Here is a 13,757-nt window from a genome sequence, read left to right as displayed (position 1 = left end):
GGAGCCTGATGGGCTGCAGTCCATGGAGTCGCTACAAGTCAGACATGACTGAGCGACTTCACTTTCACTTTGACACATTGGAGAAGGAAATGGCAACCCACTCCAGTGTTCTTGCCTGGAGAATCCCAGGGACGGGGGGCCTGGTGGACTGCCGTCTGTGGGGTCACACAGAGTCGGACACGACTGAAGTGACTTAGCAGCAGCAGCAGCAACCATATACAGTGATGTCACAGCCTTCTTTTCTTCCATAGAATAGACAGCACACATCTAAAACTAAAGATTTTGTCACCAGTAATAAAAAAGTTCACTTGTTGGCTTTTTTCTCTTCTACCATACTTCTTATCTACCAAGTATTATTTTTAAACTAGAACTATAAAATTTAACTAGAGTACGCCCAGTACCAATAAAAAAGTGAGAAGAGTAAAAAAGGAGGTCATCAGGCATCCTTACTGGTATTAAATAGATAAGTCAGCCCTGAGATGGTTGGCCCAGAGATCAAACTAACGTTTCAGAAGAAAAGTAAATCCCTACTGTGATAAAATGAAAACAATTTTGGCTCAGAATCAGAAACTCACTGTGGTTATTAATAGTAACAGTCTACACACAAAGTACAGCCAGACTGTAGCTATGGAGCAAAGGAACAATAGCAACTACATTAAACAGACTTAGCAGGTAATGGAGCTTCAACCAGCTGGAGTGAAACCAAATTAACCTCCCAGTTTATTCCCATGGAGAGACTCTTTTTGCCAAGTTCCCACATGACAAATGCTGCCTGGGATCACTACAACACACAGACCAGTGTAAGTGTTGACAGACTCATCAGATCTGGGGTGGCCATCAGACTGCTCTAATGAACAGGGTATATGTCCTGTTTGCTCACGGTTGTCATTTGGCTAAAGAATCTAACCAATTTGCATATGCTGGAGTCTTAAACAGTGCTCTCATCAAACTTCTGGGTTGATAAGAGTTGTAAAATGAATTCCAAGGTATTTCCATGAATTATGTATATCATTGCATCTTTTCATCAGTTGCAAAGCTTAGTTGTTTATTGGATGAAAAGGGGACTCGGGGTCCTGAGACCTTTGCCAAATAGTTGAGGTAACTTGACTCCTCCATCTGTTAAATGGTGATAACATATTACTTTACCCTGCTTGATTTTGTTTTGAGTTTAACCAATTCATTTGTTGGTTTTTTCCTTCATTAAATCCTTCTGGGGTACCCGCTAATATGCTGGCCACTATTTGAGAGTATATTGGGGGGAGGGTGAACGGGATTCAGCAGTGAATAAACAGACAAATATTCCTGCCCTATGGAGCGTATACCAGCTGTGGGGGAGTGAGGGGACAGAAGAACTAACAGTAAACACATAAACAAGCAAAATATATATTACATCAAAATGTGAAAAAATGCTATGCAAACAATGTTGTGTGAAGGGAGATAGGGATTGCCATGGTGATAGTGGCTTCCTGTTTCTAATGGAGGGATCAGGGAAGTCCTCACTGCTAAAATGTCAAAAAAGTTGAAAATATCTCATTGTGTGTATCTTCCCAAAAGACAGAAAATACCTGGATAAGCGAAGAGTACATTTCAGGAACAACAAGGCAGTCCTCTATTCATTTTGAACCTCCTGTTTCAATCCTCTCCTGAATTGAAATCATAATGAATTATCTGAATGCTTATGAGTCAATACTGAATGTTATTTGGAATCAATCAAAATTTCATCCTCAGATACTATTAGTTTTCCATTGGGGAGTAATGAAAGACACCATCATTTGAGGAGAGATCAGAAAGTTGAAATCTGGGGCTGTGAGGGTCCAGTCCCCACTCTGTTTGTAAATATTTTTGTAACTTTACACAAGTAGTTTTGTTTATTTGTCTTAATGGGCCTCAGAACATTTGGGGAGTGAAGTATATGACATGAAAACCACAAATTAGAAAAGAAAAGAACTTTTCAATACAACTAATGAAAAAAAAAAAAACCTCTCAAAAGAGATTTGAAGAAGGTGAGTGAAGTAATTTATCAAGTGAGGACTGTGAGACAAATCCAAACATTTAGAAGATAGTGCACACTAGAGAGGGCCAGAAGTATGAGGCATGAGTGAAGGAGAAAAAGAAAAATCATTCCCTTGATTGGAGCTAAAGAAGTTTGTCATACAGGGTGAAAGAAAGAATGCAAACCAGAGCTGAATAAAAGATCCACTTGAAAAATCAAAACCAATGAACAAGCAAAATGAAATGAGAACAAACTCACAGATACAAAGAACAGATTAGTGGTTACCAGAGAGGAAAGAGGGTGCAAAAGGTGGGTGAAGGGGTTCAACTATTTGGTGATGGATGGTAACTAGACTTGTGGTGGTGATCGCTCTACAGAGTATATGGATGTTGAATTATATTGCACTGTACCTGAAACTTACATTTAAAAAAACGAAGAACAAAGGATCAACTTGAGGATAGAAGAAACTCATGTCTGATCTGAAACCTCAAGGGATAAGAAAGCTCTGTTATTCTAATTGAAAGTGAAAGTGAAGTCGCTCAGTCATGTCCAACTCATAGCGACCCCATGGACTGCAGCCTACCAGGCCCCTCCGTCCATGGTATGTTCCAGGCAAGAGTACTGGAGTGGGTTGCCATTTCCTTCTAATTAGATAGGAAAAATAATGTGGTTCAGGCAAAAGTCAAGAAAGAGAATTTGAGAGGTAAATTCACAGTGAAGAGCAAACTCTTCAAAGATAAAACCAAGAGGACCAAAGAGATAAATCAATATAAATGTTGCAGATAACCTATTATGCTTTTATGTATTTTCCACCTTTTCCAGAAGTGACATTTAGTAGTTTTATAATCAGAAATATATGTGTGTGTGTATGTGTAAATATAAATATAGTCTGAACAAAAGACTACAGTGCCAGAAGCTACAGAAAGCTAGAACGAAGAATCCAAGTTAAGTCACTGCCCCAAGGCTGGTGGTTTGATGACCATCCATTTCTATTAGAAACATTTTTTAAGGACAACTGTGGCTTTGCAAAACATTCAGTCTCCTCAAAGGGCTGTTTCAGGTGTGAAAGATGTTTCTGCAGTATAAAAGACGTGTGCAATCGCAAGTGGAGATACAATAGAATTAGCAGAAAAGAATCAAAACCAGCATCACCACTAGGGCCAACCCTTCCAACAAGAAAGCTTTCGTCAATGTCCTAGCTAGAAGAGATGGGTAGGTCACACCAAAATGACATTTTAAATCTGTAGTTTTTAAAATTTGACCTACCTAACTCTTCCAATCAAATCTCATCACAGCCTCAGTATAAACAGGAAAAAAAAAGATCTGGATCAGCTGTGGTAAAAGAGCCTGAAAATCCACCTTCTCAGGGTATGCACACACCCATAAAGTGGCTCACCTGGGGCACCTCTGTAGAGTCCCTAAACTCAATGAAACATGGCTGGAAAGCATTGGCTATAAATCATACTGATATACTAAGAGTTACATTTGCTGTCTGGAGAAGAACTTGTAAATATCTTCATGACTGTAGTCCACCAGACTCTTCTGTCCATGGAATTCTTCAGGTAAGAATATTGGAATGGGTAGCCATTCCCTTCTCCAGGGGATCTTCCTGACCCAGGGACTGAACCCAGGTCTCCAGCATTGCAGGCAGATTTTGTACCAGCTGAGCCACCAGGGAAGCCCTGTAAATATATATATATATGTATGTACTTATAGAAATATATATCCATATATTTCATGTATGAAAAATGAATTTATATTCAGCTCAGTTCAGTCACTCAGTCATGTCTGACTCTTTGTGACCCCATGGACGGCAGCACGCCACACCTCCCTGTTCATCATCAACTCCCAGACACTAACTGTTCAATAATGCTGGTATCTCTCTGATGTCTAGAGCTTATTGGGGGTCATCTGACCTGGATTCAAGCATCCAACTTTAGGGTCACTGTGTTTATGGGAGCAGTTGGCTGTGGGGTCGTTCTGAACTGCCTGCCTAACAGTCTAGCTGAAGGAGAGTCAACACCCATCCTCTATAAAGGTGTTTCTGGGAGCACATATTCAAGGATGGTCTGTGAAATCCGATGACCAGTTTACTTGAAAGTCTGAAAATAGGCTTTGTAAACTGAAAGAAGCAGAAATTAGACCAAAAAAGAGGTCAAAATAAATGTAAATCTAGAATATAGTCTTTTGCCTAAGAACACTACATCAATCATTTATTATTCTCTAGGTTGCTGATTTTTTTTTCTTTTTATCTGGTTCTCTTTTGCTTTTCTGCCTGGGTATTTGCCATTTAGACATCTTTATCAAACAATCCACAGTGACATCTACATATGTGACTTTCTCTGAGTCAAGAAGTACACAGTCCACTGTTGTATAATAGACAGGGTCTATTGAGATGTCTGTAAGAAGGGTAGATGAGAGTGATAAATGATGTACATTGGACTCAAAACAAGCCCCCAAATCTCAACTCTAACTCAATAGTAATACATAATGGAAATGAAATCATAGCCATTTATTCATTTTATTTGACATGTTTTATGGGTTCAGGAAAATAAGAAGAGCAGACTTAGATCAGGGCTTTCCATGCAGACAAGTGCAAGGGAAAAAAATGAACTGGTTAGCGGTGCCTTATAAATCAATTCTTAAAACAAATGGAAAAATCCGCTCCATGCATTCGCTCACTTAGGCTTATAAATAAGAACCAAGTAAGACGTCAGATAATTCTTCAGTAGGCTTTACACAACCTAGCGGAAATGTCTCTCAAGAATTCTGACTCTCACTTCTTCAAGAGCAAACAGGTTATCACCAATTTTCTAAGGTTCAAAACAAAGGCACACAGACCAGAGTTCCCTGAATTTTCAAGGAACAAGAAACTGAACATGTATATTACCATATGTGAAATAGATGACCAGTGCAAGTTCGATGCATGAAACAGGTCACTCAAAGCCAGTGCGCTGGGACAACTCAGAGGGATGGGATGGGAAGGGAGGTGGGAGGTGGGTTCGGGATGGGGAACACATGTACACCCGTGGCTGATTCATATCAATGTATGGCAAAAACCACCACAATACTGTAAAATAATTAGCCTCCAATTAAAATAAATAAATATTAAAAAAAAAAAAAGAAATACTATGTTTTGAACAAATACTTGTCAAATAAAAGCATTGGAACTAAAAAAAAAAAAAAGAAGGAAAAAAAAAAAAAACTGAGCAGAGTTGGGGTTAGGATAATTTGCTGCTGCAAATCCCTCAGAGGGAAATTCCCTTTCTATTCAAATTAAAACCAGCCAAGGTAGAGATCATAATATAAAAATTGTCTCAGGTACTAGGCAATAGAAGATCATTTTCAAATGCTCTAGGAATAAGCTTCTCCAGCTGCATAAACCCTTTATAAGTTCAGAGGTTTTTCAGTCCATAGCTGGCTACCATCCAAGCACTGAAATGACAAAAATCTACATTTAATAAAGATGGCCATGATGATGCCCTCTGGAAAACAGAGTAAAAATGGTGTCTGGAGAATTCTGCAGAGCAGAGCTGGGTTTGGCTGAAACAATACATTTCAAGGGGTTTTATGACTCCAGTTACAAAAGGCAGTATCAGCAGGAGTTTCTGCCTGGGTTCTGAATGAGCACTAAGAACAGGCTGAGCTGGGGGTGTCGGGGAAGGGGTCCCCCAGTGGAGGTGTGGGGAGATAAGGAAATGGAACTGAACATTTACCTAAACAAAGTGTTACTGCACTCCTCACTATCTGCCTCCTCTGGGGCCCTTGAATAAGTCTCAGCAAGAGACAAAAGGGAAAAATTGTCATGTTTTTATTTCTCCAGAGGAGAGATGCATCTGATTTCACCCTTTAAATGAAGTGTCCAAGGGAAAAATAGGAAAAATGAAATGTGAAGGCTCACTAAGTTTTCCTCTAATGTCTCTTGCGTTGCCTTGAACCTTTGTAGTTCAGTTTAGACTTAATCTAATATTCCAAGGATTTCTCCTGAGCTTTAATTCAAAGCAGCAGTATAAACTCATGGGGGAAGGGGTGGGGGGAATGGGGAGATAAAAAATCCTTATCATCTCATCTTATGAATATTGCATCAGTTAAAAAACCCTGTCTAGCCAGCTTATCTCCATGGTTGTCAGATTCCACAAGCCTATATTGAATGCAATTAAAGGAAAAAGGAAAATTCATGAATACTATTTTGAAACAAAGGAGTATTCATTCAGAGCTTGGTGAGATTCCCTCTTTGACCACATTTCAGTGGAGCTCTTTTCAGCCTCCTTTTTCAACTAATCTTTGGGGATATTCTGAGCATCCTTTTTCAATATGTCTTTGGGCATATTCTCAAGAACCCAGTTTTAGCCAGAATCCTGCTAAGTCAGTTTAGAGATAATCTCCATCCTCAATATGTGACCAGTTCTTCATCCTCCACCCTTGGTATCTGATCACCCTAGTTTGCCTTCAGGAAGAATATTAAGTCAGCTTAGCCAGAATCCCCAACCCCTAGTGCTTCCTCTTGTTAATTTTCCATCCTCTAATGCCCACCTCCCTCCTTGGCTCTCAATCCCCAGTTGCCCATGCTGTATTGAGCCCATATGAGGAGATCTATACTAAGGACTCTTTTCCTTAATTGCGATAGTCCTGAATAAAATCTGCTTTTACCACTTTAAATCCTGTCCAGTCTGGTTTGTCTTTGAAAAGCTTATCCCTTCCATGAGGCTCATGCATAGGAACCTTGACTATCTTATTTATTAACAAGGCCATTAGATTATTCACAGAATGGAAGGAATTTTACTTCCAGTAGATGATTTTACAGCAATCTGACACAGAATGGTTTTATATGTTGAGAATTCACAGAATCTGATTCTGAGTTCCACAGAATCAGTTAATTGTTTTCATTGTGTTTTAGAAGCAATCACAGGATCCCTGACACTGACTAGATAGGGTGCTATGAGATGAGAGCAAACAGGTCAGTTCAGTTCAGTCACTCAGTCGTGTCCGACTCTCTGCGACCCCATGAATCACAGCACGCCAGGCCTCCCTATCCATCACCAACTCCCGGAGTTCACTCAAACTCATGTCCATCAAGGCGGTGATGCCATCCAGCCATCTCATTCTCTGTTGTCCCCTTCTCCTCACGCCCCCAACCTTTCCCAGCATCAGAGTCTTTTCCAGTGAGTCAACTCATGGCATGAGGTGGTCAAAGTATTGCAGTTTCAGCTTTAGCATCAGTCCTTCCAATGAACACCCAGGATTGATCTCCTTTAGAATGGACTGGTTGGATCTCCTTACAGTACAAGGGACTCTCAAGAGTCTTCTCCAACACCACAGTAAGAACCCCTTAATCCCAGGAGACTCTCAGACTCCATGGAAGAACTTCCTGCTCCTCAAGCCCTGATGTTTTTCTCCCTAAGAAATCTAGACTTAGCACCCTTGTGGTTAAACCTTTCCCTGTATTGAGACCCTATAATGAAACGCCAAGCAATCTACAGAATCCCTACATACTAGAATCTTCTGTGGCTCTTATTTTACAGATGTGGGAACTGACAATCCCAAACACCACTCTTCAATGCTAAGTAATGTCTTTCAGAGAGGTGACACAGTACATGTGCAAACAGTTCCCAACAGTCAAAAATGAAAGGAAAGAGTTTAATTCCAAAATAAATTCAAATAATAAGCCTTCTAATGAAAAAAGATAAGCAATAAATTATTCCACACCTTAGAAGCTAAAAGAAAACCAAGGTGTTTGATTAAAATCTATCTTCCTTCCATCAGTTTAATGCCATAGTTAAAACTCCATGTTCTTTATCAGACTCTAAAGAGAGAATGATCATGGTTAATAGGAATTAGAAGACAGATTGAGAAAATGGTTAAGAAAGCAGGTGTTAATAGCAAATGAAACAACTGACAAAGGATTAATTTCCAAAATATACAAGCAGATCATACAACTCAATACCAGAAAAACAAACACCCAATCAAAGATTGGGAAAAAGACCTAAACGGACATTTCTCCAAAGAAGACATACAGATGGCTAACAAACACATGAAAAGATGCTCAACATCACTCATTATTTTAGAGAAATGCAGCTCAAAACTACAATGAGATATCACCTCAAACCAGTCAGAATGGCCATCATCAAAAAGTCTACAAACAATAAATGCTGGAGAGGGTATGGAGGAAAAGGAACAGTCTTGCACTGTTGGTGGGAATGTAAATTGATACAGCCACTATGGAAGACAGTATGGAGATTCCTTTAAAAGCTAGGAATAAAACCATCATATGACCCAGCAATTCCACTCCTAGGCATATACCCTGAGGAAACCAAAATTGAAAAAACACATGTATCCCATTGTTCACTGCAGCACTATTTACAAAAGCTAGAACATGGAAGCAACCTTGATGTCCATTGACAGAAGAATGGATAAAGAAGTTGTGTTACATATACACAATTCAGTATTACTCAGCCATAAAAAGGAATGCATTTGAGTCCGTTCTAATGAGGTGGATGAACCTCGAACCTATTACACAGAGTGAAGTAAGTCAGAAAGAGAAAGATAAATATCGTGTTCTAACACATATACATGAAATCTAGAAAAATGGTACTGAAGAATTTATTTACAGGGCACCAATGGAGAAACAGACATAAGAATAGACTTATGGACATGGGGGGGTGGGGGAGAGGGTGAGATGTATGGAAAGAGTAACATGGAAACTTACATTACCATATGTAAAATATTTAGCCAACAGGAATTTGCTGTATGGCTCAGGAAACTCAAACAGGGGCTCTGTACCAACCTAGAGGGGTGGGATGGGGAGGGAGATAGGAGGGAGTTTCAAAAAGGAGGGGAGATATGTATACCTATGGCTGATTCATGTTGAGGTTTGACAGAAAAACAACAAAATCCTGTAAAGCAATTATCCTTCAATAAAAAATAAATAAGTTTTTGAAAAAAGAAAGCAGGTGTTGAATCTGACCAAATGACATCCTAAAGTAATAATAGAGCTAGTTTGCTGTTTTAAGTCCTTTACATGGGTTAATCTGTTTAATCTTATAACAAATTATTTGATAGGTACTATTATTAACTGTATTTTGCAGGCAAGGAATCAGAGTTCAGAGGGATAAATAAGTTGCCAGAAGTTTCACAGCCAGCATTCTTGCCCAGGCAGGTTAACTGCACTCTTAAGCACTCTATTACACTAAGTTACAAAGGAACGTGCAGATACGACAGCTAAGCCACTAATCTCAGGGGTGGAGAAATACAGGAGACTAGGAAAAACGTCAAAAGGCTTGAAAAGGTCAAAGGTTCTTATTTTCAAATAAGAACAGAAGATTATGAAAATGATATCCCCACGAGTCTGACATCAAATCCCAGAAAATGCATTTCTAAACAGATAGTCTATGAGCTTAGCAAAGAAAGTGGCTAAGTACTGAGTAGCAGCCCAGGCTCATTAAAGAGAAGTCATACCTTCTAATAGGATCACTAAAACAGCAGGCTGGGGAAATTCTGCAGACAGAGTATCTGAGTTCAATCACATGTCAGCAATGTCTCTCTTACCTTCTTTTAAATTCACAATGGATAAAGGCAGTTAGTTGAAAATAATGTTCCCAAAGAGAGTTGACAAATAGATATCTATCAAATAAGAAGGTCTTGAGTGACGTAGAACTTACAGTTATTTCTGATTTATTCTATAGATTAGGATGGAACATACTTTTCAGATACAAAGAGATCACAAAGTCTGGAGGTATCACTAAGAGAACAACTAAGAGAATCAATACTGGAAAATCATTTTGACAGGCTGGAATAATATAACCAAATCTACAAGATGAATTTAATGCAACAAATGAAACATACTGCACCTAAGTCAAAGAAACATAAACTCCAGAATAGAGGATTGCCTTGAAAACAATTCACATGGAAAACGACTTCAGGGCTTGAGGAGATGACAAGCTCAGAATAGGCCCAAATGATCCTGCTGCTGAAAAAGCTCACGCAGTCTTAGGCTGTGTTTGAAAAATGTAGCTGTCATTCTCCTGAGCTCTGATCACACCCAGAACTAGATTTAAAAAGCAGAGACATTACTTTGCCAACAAAGGTCTGTCTAGTCAAGGCTATGGTTTTTCCCGTGGTCATGTATGGATGTGAGAGTTGGACTGTGAAGAAAGCTGATCGCCGAAGAATTGATGGTTTTGAACTGTGGTAGTGGAGAAGACTCTTGAGAGTCCATTGTACCACAAGGAGATCCAACCAGTCCATTCTAAGGGAGATCGATCCTGGGTGTTCATTGGAAGGACTGATGCTAAAGCTGAAACTGCAATACTTTGGCCACCTCATGCGAAGAGTTGACTCACTGGAAAAGACTCTGATGCTGGGAAGGGTTAGGGACGGGAGGAGAAGGAGACGACCGAGAATTAGATGGCTGGATGGCATCACCGACTCTGCGGACATGGGTTTGAGTGAACTCCGGGAGTTGGTGATGGACAGTGAGGCCTGACGTGCTGTGATTCATGGGGTCGCGGAGAGTCGGACACGACTGAGCGACTGAACTGAACTGAACTGAACTGACAACGCATTTGAGAGGTGCATTGGAATGTATCTAAGAGGAGACCTACCAGTACCATGAAGGGTCTAGAAAACCACATCAGGAAGCATGGTTGACAGAACCTGTAATTACGCACGTCCAAACACGTAACTGCATATTCCCCTCACCCTGTTTGTTTCTTGTCCAGTGGTGCCATTTTGGCTAGTGACATGATCTGCCCATCTTTCCTCCCAACCTAGAAGCTTATATATCACCTCCTATCCACCCATCTTCAGTTCAGTTCAGTCGCTCAGTCGTGTCCGACTCTTTGCGACCCCATGAATCACAGCACACCAGGCCTCCCTGTCCAACACCAACTCCTGGAGCCTACCCAAACCCATGTCCATTGAGTCAGTGATGCCATCCAACCATCTCATCCTCTGTCGTCCCCTTCTCCTCCTGCCCTCAATCTTTCCCAGCATCAGTTCAGTTCAGTCACTCAGTCGTGTCCGACTCTCCGCGACCCCATGAATCACAGCACACCAGGCCTCCCTGTCCATCACCAACTCCCAGAGTTCACTCAAACTCATGTCCATCGAGTCGGTGATGCCATCCAGCCATCTCATTCTCTGTCGTCCCCATCTCCTCCCGCCCCCAATCCCTCCTAGCATCAGACTCTTTTCCAGTGAGTCAACTTGTCGCATGAGGTGGCCAAAGTATTGCAGTTTCAGCTTTAGCATCAGTCCTTCCAATGAACACCCAGGATTGATCTCCTCTAGAATGGACTGGTTGGATCTCCTTGCAGTCTTACTACTGAGTTAATCCTTTAGTTCTGAAAATTTCTATAATAAGTTCTGTCTTGTCTCTCCATTCACTCTGACTTTTTTATCTTTCAACATCCGTTACGTAGACTATTGCAAAAGCCTCCCAACATGTCCCCTCATTTCCATCCTGGGTCACTTTAACCCACCTGTTCACTATATGAAGCATAATTTTATAAACATGCAAACTAAACGGAAATGGGTTCCGCTACTTTACACCACATTGTCCATAATATGAAGTCCAAACTCCCTATCATGGCCACCAAGGCCACCCATTATCTGAACCATTTTCCCATGGCCAACCCCACTTCTTGTCGTTTCTCAGTCTATACCAAATTCCAAGCATACCAAAGTCTGTGCACTTCCCTTGAACATGACCAGCACTGTACATTAGTTCCACCATCAAAAGAGTGAGTCTGGAGTGTGAGGGGCAGGCCAAGTGGCCAAGGCTTGAACCATGGCTCATAGGACTTGACTGAATCTCCTGCCACTGCTCCTCCAAATCCATGATCTCATTCCTGCTGAGGCCACGATCCCTGAGAGCTGCTCTCTGCCTGAGTGGGTTGAGGGGACTGAGGCAGACCCATCCCAAAGGGAAGCATCATCCTCTAAAGGGCCACTTTAGAAGTCTCTCCATCAGCCTGCCTGAAGCTTTCTTAGAACTGTGCTGCAATAAGAGACCCTTCTTACCCAACCATCCCATTCATTCTTCAACACCCGGACCCAGATACCTCTCTTCGGTGAAGATTGCTTTGATCTACCTATAAATACATGCTTCCCTGGGTCCCTCTTCTGGGGCAGTTCCCTACATCCTCTATCATGATGTCTTTCTTAGTCAATGGACATGCTTAGTCACTCAAGTCGTGTCTGAGTCTTTGTGACCCCATGAACTGTAGCCTGCCAGGCTCCTCTGTCCATGGAATTCTCCAGGCAAGAATACTGGAGTTGGGGTGTCATTCCCTTCTCCAGGGATCTTCCCAATCCACGGATCAAACCCAGGTCTCCTGCATTGCAGGGGGATTCGTTACCATTTGAGCCACCAGGGAAGCCATTCTTAGTCAATACTAAGTCTTAACCTATTGCTTGGCATACAGCAGGTGCTTAAAACTGTGATTTGAAATAAACAAGAGTTAGGAAATCTGCAAAAGATAAAACATTGAGGTCGTAACTACCTTCAAATATTTGGTGTGTGTCACCAGACACACATTAAGTGCTGTTGCAGACACTTTCACTGCAAACTTTTGGATGGTATAAAGGTAAAAAACTGGCATGATAAGCCTTCATTTAAAAAATAATAATAATAAAGGATCAAATATAACTGACTACTCCCTTCCTCCAACATGAAATTACTGTAGCCTGAAAATGTGTTTATTCCATAAGGCACAGAAACAACATAAATCTGCTCTGACCTGGCAGTCAGGTCTTAGAAGACAAGTAAATAACAAAACTCTTTTTCACTGGGCACCTGTAGCAATGGTGCATGAAGGTAGTACTTTTGTTTCTTGAGGCAATCTTAGAAACATGGTTTTAAAATATCATTTTTCTCCTGACAGCATTAATCCTAAAACATAAATTCTGATTTCAGCTCTCTTCTCTCTGACACTAATCCTGGGCCCAGCATGGACCATTCCTTAAATTTATAACATATGAAGCAGCAGAAACCAATCTTAATCCTCTGCTCCAAGTTTCTAAAGAAATGTAATATCTTGATTGATTGAAATACTTTCTCATTTTAGAGAGTGGTGCTCACCTCTGCGTGATTCCTGTTGAGAGAAAGTTCTTGTGAAATTTCTTTTCTCCCACTAGTAACCCTTTTCCTACATACCTAGGTGTGTTTCCTACCCCTAGATAAATTTATGTTCAAACGTAAACTGCTTCTGCAGCATGTATAGCTTAATGTCTCCCCAATATTATAATATCCCCATTACAAACAAAACATCATGTGAAATCTGAAATTATTTTGCATAGTTCCTTGTTTCTGTGGTTGATTTACTAATGTTTTCTCTTATGTGTCCCATACGAGTAGGTAGAGTTTCTGTTTTATTCAATTCCTAGCACCATAATAGGCTCTCAAATATTTATCAGTTCAGTTCAGTCGCTCAATCATGTTTGACTCTTTGCGACACCATAAACTGCAGCATGCCAGGCCTCCCTGTCCAACACCAACTCCCAGAGCCTACCCAAACCCATGTCCATTGAGTCAGTGATGTCATCCAACCATCTCATCCTCTGTCTTCCCCTTCTCCTCCTGCCCTCAATCTTTCCCAGCATCAGGGTCTCTTCAAATGAGTCAGCTCTTCGCATCAGGTGGCCAAGGTATTGGAGTTTCAGCTTCAGCATTAGTCCTTCCAAAGAACACCCAGGACTGAACTCCTTTAGGATGGACTGGTTGGATCTCCTTGCAGTCCAAGGGACTCTCAAGAGTCTTCTCCAA

This window comes from Moschus berezovskii, chromosome 18, assembly GCF_049115385.1.
Source record: "Moschus berezovskii isolate FMDL1 chromosome 18, NW_MosBer_1.0, whole genome shotgun sequence".
NCBI lineage: Eukaryota > Metazoa > Chordata > Mammalia > Artiodactyla > Moschidae > Moschus > Moschus berezovskii.
Note: the sequence above shows the minus strand (reverse complement) of the source record.